The sequence below is a fragment of the Coptis chinensis genome, chromosome 9 (assembly GCF_015680905.1).
Source record: "Coptis chinensis isolate HL-2020 chromosome 9, ASM1568090v1, whole genome shotgun sequence".
NCBI lineage: Eukaryota > Viridiplantae > Streptophyta > Magnoliopsida > Ranunculales > Ranunculaceae > Coptis > Coptis chinensis.
In genome coordinates, this window is record NC_141464.1 from 3,404,920 (window position 1) to 3,415,321 (window position 10,402).

The window sequence follows — 10,402 nt, forward strand, 5'->3', positions numbered from 1 at the left end:
TTAGCCTATTTCCAAGTGCGCCTGCGCTCAAATCACTGGACATTGAGTCAAGCAAGAGTGCGCCGGTGCCCCTTCTATGCCTAACTCTAAGTGCACCCGCCCATTTTGAGGTAGCCTGATTTTCACACGTTAGTTTCCAACTTTCTTCGTTCAAGTTATTCAATGTTTCCAAGTTTGTGAATACACTGTGATTGTGTATACAAGACGCTATTCGAACACGTAGTAAGGAGGCATTCAGGTACTCCTTCTTCCACTCCTCGCCTCTTCTGTAAGAGGAGCTTTTAATTCTAGCATATCAGGGTTGTTTGACTATTGTTAGTGGTTTGTTTCTTATTGGCCTTAGCCTTGTATGAGATTAAGGTCCGGTACTAGTAAACCATCTTCTGTTATTTATCACAAATGTCAACGCACACACCTATCTAGAATACCACACACTACACCTGCAACAATGGCTGACGAAATAGAGACTCCTCTCTCTCATTTTTATAAAGCCCTTAACGATAGCCCTAAGTCTTGCATTGTTCTTGCAGACCCAGTAGGGGATTCTCAAATCCCCCCAAATATATTTAATTTGTTATCCGTTTTTCATGGTTTAGACCACGAGAAGCCTTATCAACATATGCGTAGGATGGAACAAGTTATTACCACATTTCATCATCTTACCGTTGGTTTGGAACAAATTAAATTGAGGGTGCTTCCTTTCACCTTAGCCGATCAGGTGACATCTTAGTTAACTACCCAAACGTCTAATTCTGTGGACTCATGGGCCAACCTTGTTCAATTATTCATGGAACAATTTTACCCACCTCTGAAGACAGATGAAATGCTTCAAAAGATTCATTTCTTTCTCCAGAATCCTCATGAATACTTTTCAGAGGCCTGATATTGTTTCACTTATCTTCTCATAGAGTGTCCACATCATAACCTTGCGAAAGACACGCTTGTTCGTGCCTTTTTCAAAGGGCTTTTACATCACCATAAGGAGGTTCTTGACATAATGACTGGTGGTAGTTTCCTTAGTAAAGGTGCCTCAGAGGCTTATAGGTTTTTGGAAGATCAATCTAAATGTCAAAATAACTGGGGGGGGGGGGTAATGACATCCCCGATCCGATCTCTTCTTCCACGATTAAAAGGCGCCGGTATGTTTGAGGTTAAACCTGATCCTGAGCTTAAAACTTTAATTGAATCTCTCACTAAAAAGGTAGAAGCCATTTCTGTCCAACAAAAGCCTACTTCTATCATGAATGTCAACTCTGTTTCTTGTAATTTATGTTTGAGTCCTGAGCATCCCGACTCCTATTGTCCTCTAATCTATGAACAACCATCCGCTCAGCCAGACAATGTTTGTTCCATTAATAGCGAACCTAACACAACTTGGAGACAACATCCCAACTTCAGTTGGCGAAATAATCATCACGTTACACCTCCAGGGTTTAATAATCAAACTGTTAGGCCAACACCCAATTACAACCAAGCTCCATCGAGACAAGGACAAGGACAAGGACAAGGACAAGGTAATTATAATAATAATAATAATAATAATAATAATAATAATAATAATAATTATTATTATTATTATTATTATTATTATAATTATAATGCTAATAGAGGTATTGTTCCAGTTACTAATAACTATCGCAACCCACCCATTAATAATCAACGTGAGATAGTTCCAGTCACACCACCTGTGACCACTACACCTTCACAACCGGATCTTTTCAACGCCTACATACAGGCTAGCCAATAGTTGTTACAATCCTTTCATCATTCTAACCACCAAGTTCTATAAATCATTAATCATTCGATCCAGTAGTTAGCCCAAGAGAAAGCCCCACCAAAAGGTGTGTTTTTAGGTCAAGCCGTACTTAATCCTAAAATATCAAACACAGCCTTTGAAGTAACCGGTAATCCTAGTAATGAAATTATAAACATAGGTGAGCTAAATTCCATCACCACTCTCCGTTCTGCTAGAGTGGTTGATAACACCATAACTATGCCTATTGTTACCCCACCAGTGGTCCCTACACCTGATATATTACTAGATACCAAAGTAGTAACTGATGATCCTACTCCTGTAGAGGTACCAGTTAAACCTCAACCCAAGAAGAAAGTGGCCAAGGTTAAATCTCTTATCGATCCACATGCTAAATATAGAGAGAACCCACCGTTTCCCCAGAGACTAGCCAAGTTACACAAGGATACTAACTTTGATGAGATTAGGAAAGTTTTTAAAAATCTAACGATAAACCTACCTTTTCTTGACGCTATTAAAAAATTACCACAACATGCTAAGTTTCTAAAAGAGTTGTGCACTACTAGGCGGAAGACCAATATACCAAATGACACCTTTTTAACTTAACAGTTCCCAACTCTATCTGAACATAATGTAATCATTAAAGTACAAGGACCCTAGTTGTCTTACTATACAATGCACCTTGGGGGATACCCACATGATGACTGCGCTATTAGACCTGGGGGCGAGTGTTAACTTACTCCCTTATTATTTATATAAACAAATAGGTTTAAACGAGATGCAACCAACTAAAATGACGTTGCAATTAGCTGATCGTTCTATTAAGTATCCTAAAGGTGTGGTTGAAAACGTGCTGGTTAAAGTTCAAATTTTTTACTACTCAGCCGACTTTGTTATCCTTAACACAGAAGTCGCTAACGACTCTGTTCCTATCATTTTAAAGCGTCCCTTCTTGGCAACTGCCAATGCGCTCATAAACTACTGCGATGGCTTGATGTCCTTGTCTTTTGGTTATCTTTCTGTTGAGGTAAATGTTTTCAAAACAATGCAACAGTTCCCAGATACGACTATCGATGGAGAGGTTAGCATGATCGAGAGCTTATCTCAAGATTATTTTGATAACACATTTCTTGATAATCAGATGCCTAAATTCCTTTCCTTCGGAAGTTCCGACTCCAACGCTTTCATCCCTACACTAGTAGATACCCTCTTATGGATGAAGACGAATATCACAATTTTGACTCCTTGGATGAGATTGATGACTTTCTCAAAGATGTAGAGGAATATCATAATCATGTGGATGCGACCAAGCTAGATGAGGAATTCGATAAGTTTCTTAGAGCCTGTGATGATCCACCCTATCAAGAACTACATTACGTACCAACCGCCTCTATTCCCCGCCCTCCACCTTTTCAAAGGACCCTTGAGTTTGCACTTGACCCTCTTGTTTCTCCTGTGCTTCATGATTTTCTAAACTCTCTTAGTAAGAAAATACTACCTAAAGAGCCACCTGATACTTTCATTTTCAGTTGCGTGATTATACCAACCAACACCACCAATGAGTTTTGTGATAAACCCACACTCTCATTTCTTCCATTTCTTAGTTCTAAAATTCATCCATATCCACCATATCTTCCACTACCATCTATTTTCTCACAATCATTCACTGGGCCACCCTTTCGTTAGAGGACAAAGAAGACTTTGCATGCTAGGTTAGGTTCTAGAAACATTAGTATTCACTCTCATCCCATTAGGCCATGTCATGGGAAATCATGGTGCTTGATTGTGTTTGGATGTGTTTTCTGCGATAACTATTTATGACAAGATCCACAACTATTTCAGTTGTTGGTATATGGTAAACTGCAGGTTATATATGTATATCTATTTATTAGTTAAAATCTCGAGTATCTGACTATAAAAGACTCATTTTATTCTTCGGTGTACTCCATTCCAATCTTATATTTTAGTAGTGCACCATTAAAGTAATCGAGCCCTCCCTTTGGAGTGTGTGGCTGTAAGTACTGGATCCTAAGTCCACATTTAACATAATTCACATTTTTCACTCTTCATGTTTTCTCAGTTTTTGAGTCATGTTTATCTATGATGTGAATTATGTCTTTATTGTTTTATTATCTTCATTTCTATTAAAGTTATTCATAAAAAATAAAAATAATATTAAAACCATAAATATTGTAATCTAGCAAGTCTCAGAAATTTGACTTTAAAAAGCCTACGTTTTTAAACAAATTTTCTAAACTATGTTTTCAAAATTTGTTTGGGGTTGGGGTGTTTGGTCTTTCCATTCTTGATCTCTCAACTTCCTATTCTTGTTGTTTATGCCGTTTAGTCATGTTTTGTTTTGGGTTGACACTATCTATGAATTTAGATTCCTTTTGCTCACATAACTTATATCATTCATGCACTTCGAGGCATTTTCCATTTTCTTATATGTCAGCCACGGTTAGATTTGAGTTTTTTTTATAGATCATTGGATTGTACTCTCTTTGATGATCGTTTTCATAGCTCATTCGCAAAAATCGGACCGTTAACGAATCGGGTATTTCAGTTTTAAGATATCCGAGGCATGGGACAGGATGGGTATTATCTGATTTGTTTTGGGCTTGGGCCCGAAAACTAAAAAAGCCTATGCGGTCATGTGACCCCCTTTTAAAACCCAAATCGCATTTTCTTCTCTCTTCTCTGCCTCCACATCTCTGAACCCTTACTGACATTGAACCACCTTGCGTGCACACATGCCTTTACCTCTACACAGCTGCCCCCAAATTTGAACCGAGTTATTTTCATTCATAACCCAACTTCCCCATCACCAAGAATTTTGATTCCAATTCGTCATGAATCCTCGAACCAAAAAAAAATCCTTCCAGAATAAATTTTTACCAGTGCTCAGTTTACACCATTTTTTGATGCAGAAATGCGCGTTAGGAAGTTGGATAGTTTGCGGTACTCGACTGAGGATTTTTATTATCCGGATTTGGTTTTGACTTTTTATAAGAATAGGAAGGTTGAGGGTAATAGGGTTTTTGTGGATTTGGATGATGGTCGGAGGGAATTAACTAGAGGGAGGTTGGCTTAGATTACTGGCATTGAGGAAAGAAAGTTTGTCCTCACGATGCAGCAATCGCAGTTTGGGGGTATAACACCGCTAATGACATAGACAGTCTTGGAAGGACGTTAATATGCGAGTTCGCATTGTGTTCGTCAGAAGTTTCTGTGGAGGAACCAACTAGCTGTGGCTTAGTGGGTTGGCAGGAACGTCATTGCCACCACGAAAGCCAGTGACGTTAGTTCGAATGGTTTACACGTTCTGTGGACTCTGCAGACCCGAAGGTATGGGTTTTGTTTGCTTGAGTTTATAATTAATGAGATTATCGGAATTGGTGGAACTACTGCCACTTTCCCTGTTTTGATAACGAAGGTAATGTTGTTGTGGGGATGTGTGCCAGGTTTAGATAAGGTTATGTTAAAGGTGCATAAGAATGCACGGATTTATAGAGAGTGTGTTCAGAAAGATTGGAATGTACCTGAAGTGTTGGCTGCTGAAATGGAGTCGGAGGAGGAGGACGATGCTGCCTGTTTTGATGTAGGAGCTTTGGAGTTGGCTACTACTGATAGAGCCTGTTTTTCCTTACTTCATCGGGGCCTGCGAACTCTCCATACTCAGTATGAGATGATTCAAACAAGCCAGCGTTCTCTTGATGACCTCTGTGAGGCCATTTAGACTAGGCAAGGCACACTTTTCAGTAACCAACCCAAACTTCACGAGTCTATTCAGTTGCTCAGTGATAGTAACAAGGATATCCAGGATAACATGGAGTTTCTCTGTCTATCTAATAAGGAGCGTTGGGAAGCCATGGATGTGTTAATGGAGAAACAACGCAAGTTTCAAGTCGAAGTTTTTCATGACGTTTGCCACATATGAGGGTTCTTCTTCTTCGCATTTCGGGGAGGCATGAGTGTTGTCGGCGCAGGACGGATGACTCTGGCCTATCTTTGTCTCTTGGCTAGTTTTTATTGTATTATTGTTGTGTTAAGACTTTTTACCTGTTTTTAGTAGATTTTGTTTCCGAATTGTTAGTTAAGTAGTTAATATTGAATTCTGTATTTGTTATTTTTAATTTGAAGTTGTTTTAATTTCCGACATATGTTATGTTTTATATCGTGCATCCCACCCTTCCAACTTGTTTGGGGGATGCATTTAATTATTAAGAAATGCCTCTAATCATATCCACGTGTTTTTTTTGTCAAAATATTATTGCCTGCTTGATAATGATTGAATTATGTGAGAATGTTGCTAATTTGGGATAACTAGAATTAGCTAGTGTTATTTGGTGCACCTCAAGTAGTCATAATTAGATGATTGCTATTTTAATTCCAGCCAAAAAGCTATTCGTTTGGTTTTTGAGTATGCATCTTCTTTGTTTTTATATTCGGATTTAGAAATTTTCTTTTTCCATCTGGTTGCCTTAACTATTTGGGTAACTTGCGGGACTTAGAAACTAGTTCTTTATAAATCCTTGGTTCACTCTAAACTTAAAACCACACCTCTCACTTTGCACATCTCATTTTTATCTTCACTTCACTTCGAAAGCACTTCGGTACACGGAGCATGCACGCTTCTTCCACAGCAATCGAAGCACTTCGTGCTAAAACACCGGAACTCTAGTCAAGCAAGCGCCACTTTCACCTCCATAGCCACTTCCAGTTCTGATTTGTGGTAAGTTTTTCCGTGGTTGTTACCAGCCATTCTAGAGTGTGTTGTGTGATATGAAGTCTCCTCAGATTATACCAGAGATGTCATTTGAAGATTTATTCACGAGTGACACGTATGGATCTTGGTTCCGCGACGTGATTATACAGGCATAATGGCAGACTCTAATGGTAAGCTCTGATGAACTATATTCTCCTGCACTTACATCTTATTTTTATGAGCATTGTACATTCTTTGAAATACCGGATGGAGAGCATGTGTTCTCTGTCACCATTGGCGATGAAACAATGGACTTAATAAGGTTCTTGTTGGCTTTTTCTTTTGGATTGTCTATGCCTGCTGGAATTCAAGACTCATGGGGCTATTAGGTAAATAATATGTATGTCTACAACTATGAGTTTTTTCATGAGACTTATGGGGCAGGGATTTTTTGTATCGAGGACCAAGGGAAATATAACGTAGCCCTTGGTAGCTTGTCCCTTAACATGGGCACTGCTATGTGTTTTATAATGCTAAATATCTTAGGGGAATGACATTTTTCTTCTGCGACTGACGCCACTTGTAGCGTCTTCCTTGCTCTAGCTACATGACGTATGCTCTATGACCTTCCCCGGACTTTAGTTTCTAGTTTAGCACGAGCCCATAGTATGGGGCATAAGTATCTTCTTATGCCTGTCTTAGTTTGTCGAATCATGCTATGTTTCTTTTTGGAGTTTTGTTCCCATTTCACGGATTGGGTTGGGGTTGACATTGTGCGACCCACCAACTGTATTATATGTTCTTTCCGTGCAATGACTTGGCCGGGGTGGAGGCTACAACCTAATTGAGTTGCCCCTTACACCCCATCCGACCAAGTGGCGCTTAACAGGTTAGCGATTGTGGATGATAAATGGTGTGAGGCCTGCCAAATAATCATGGCATGGCAAGATGCCAAGGAACCTCAATTCTTTATTCATGAGGAGGACAACGTGTAAATGTGGGATATGAGGTAAGTTTTAATTTTTGTTAGTGTCTGCTTATGTCCCAAGTAATTTTATTTTTGTTATCCCCATAACGGGTGGAACTCCTATAGAGTTGCGTCTATTTTTATTTATCTATATTAGTATGTTCTAATTTGTTTTGCAGGTGTTCTTCAATTTTCACGCATTTCCATGGTATTTCATACCCTTATTATTTTAATACTTTGAGGACAAAGCATGTTCTTGTTTGGGGGAGGCATAGAAACACGCGTAATTTAAGGCACCTATTAGGATAATATATGTATAATATGCACTTGTTTTCTATTATATATATAATTTATGCTATACACTTAGGAAATAATGGTATTGTTTCTTTCTCTATGATGATAATATTCTAGATATTTCACATTAGCTCTTATATTAGAATAGTCTTTAGAAATTTAGGTTAATATGTGGGTAATAATCATTGCATCTTTCTATAAATATATTGCATGAGTATTTATGATTGTTTGGCAGTAAGTTTATAAAATCTAGGCTAGAGTACTTATTCTACAAATCCTATGAGAATATAGCCTAAAGCTTTATATGAGTGAAATATTTAAGAAATGACATAAGGGAGAAGTAAATTCCGAATAGAGAAATAACACGTCCACTTGCTTGATCACTGTACCATATCCTAAGCGAGAATTTAGGCTCTCTTTGGATCGATATAGCCAAAAATTTTAACCTATATGAAATTATTTTCTGTTAGTCGCCCCTCTGACCCTTTCTTTAGCTTTTCAGAAACCGCAAATCCTTTACCCTTTTACAAAACAAAATAAAAATAAAAATCAGCCTACTCATTTTTGAATGAGTCTGAGAATAGAGATGAAATGAAGAATAGGAAAGAGAAAAACCTGTGAAACTAAGAATTTGTTAGTTGCTTCAAATAAGAAAAGGAAGTTTTCATCCAAAAAAAAAAAGTAGAACTCCAAAAACAGAATCAAATGAGTCAAAAGCCAAAAGAAAAAGAAAAAAATGGCTAAGGTTGGAAACAAAGTGTAGAAGCAAAGTAAAGAACAAGATTTTCTCTAGTTACATAATATGAAGACTCTATTATCTCAAACTTGTCCTTTTTGAATATCAATTTCCTTCATTCTTAAACCATCACCTAATCCCTGCAACACCTAATAAAGACTTCTAGCTTAATTAGGAATAAGTTAGTGTGATAGTAAGTGGCAGATGTGTTTGATCGACTTCGGCTTCCTTGTGTGTCATTGAGATTGTAAGGTAAAGTGTGCCCACTGCGCACTGGAGTGAGCGAAACTTGAGTGGAAAAATCAGAGTGTTTTTGTACTTAAGGACGCTATTCCAAAGTTTCAGAAATGTACCTGTTATTGCATTTCATAGCATAGTTCATTATATATAGAACTCCATTTTTTGGTTACTTATTTTAATTTCTCATATTTGCTTGAGGACAAGCAAAATGCTGTTTGGGGGTGGTTTGCTAAGAGCCCAAAACTATAGTTTTAACCCCTTCATATCCTTACATTTAGACCAATTTATCACGTATAATAAATAAAAGTTAGTCTTGTTTTATGCGTTTATGTATTTCAGGCATAGAAGTCAAATATGTGAAGAAACATGTCATTTTTTCCAGATAAAGGAGCAAAGATTGGTTGCTAAGAAGTTCTATGATTAAAGTCAAGATTTAAGGAGAAAAAGCCTTTTTTAGAGCCGGTTAAAGCTGAAAAGTTAAAGTCAACGCAGCAGAAATAGAGCAGAAAAGTCAACAGAACTTCCGCAGGCCGTATCTTTGGACTTAGACCTAGAAATTGGGCCTATTATATGTCAAAACGACTGTCTCGGAAGGAGCTTTCTAACGGTTCTAGACTTGATCCAATCAGAGGAGCAAAAGTGGACGAAAAAGTTGTTTCAGTAATTTCCAATAGAGAAACTCTTTTAGACATATGTAATTAGGTTTTGGGCTTGATTTAAGGGCCCAAAACATGGCTCCAAATCCCATACACGAAATTGTAAACCTAGCCCCCTCTTATATAAAGAGGACTAAGGCATAACTCTCAAGATATACTTATATACTTAGAGTTAGATCAATATACTTAATTAGCCCTAGATAATTAGACATAGATTTAGTTATCAATTAGTTTAGATCTAAGTTTTAATTCATTAGCTCTTTCATTAATGTTAAGTTAATTATTTGTTCTTCATTATTCAAGTAAGATCAATAAAATCCAAGTTTTTCTTCATTATGTCTTCTTCTTATCTCTTTATTAATGATAGTCTAATGACTTCTAGCTAAATCTCTATTAGAGGGGGTTTGATAAAGCTTGATGTGTTAGTTAGGATTATTACTTCTTAAGAGTTTTATTCTAGTAGGTTAGTTGATTAAGCCATGAGAATGGGTTGAACTTCCTCACATGCTAATTATTAGTTGGCAAAGATTGTCATGAATAATTAGGGATCAAACACTTAATCTTAATTGGTTATGATTGCAATAATCTACACTAGCATATTAGGAATACATCAAGTGGAATCAAATCCCTTAATCCCTTCTCCATATTCACATTTTAGTATTCAATCACCATATTAGTATAAGTACACTTTATTATTCTCATTAGTTTTGTTAGTATCGATTAAACTAGCGTAAACTTACGTTTAAACAACTAGGAGTGGAACAATTCTCTACTCCACATATTTATTGATAATCGAGAGTAGATAACTTTGATAATCTAGCAATAGAAATAGCTTTAGTTTTACTTATTCGTAGCATAAATAGTTAAGAGTAGGTAAAACTATTAGTTTTACGTTTATCAATAACTAATTAATAATCATTAGTTATTTTTTTTTTTTTTCAACATAGATACAAACTATAACAATAAATATAGAAAGCCAATAGGCTTGGCCCCATGCTTGTGAGTATCATTTTGCCATTTTCAGAATTTCACCATATGGTTTTTCCTA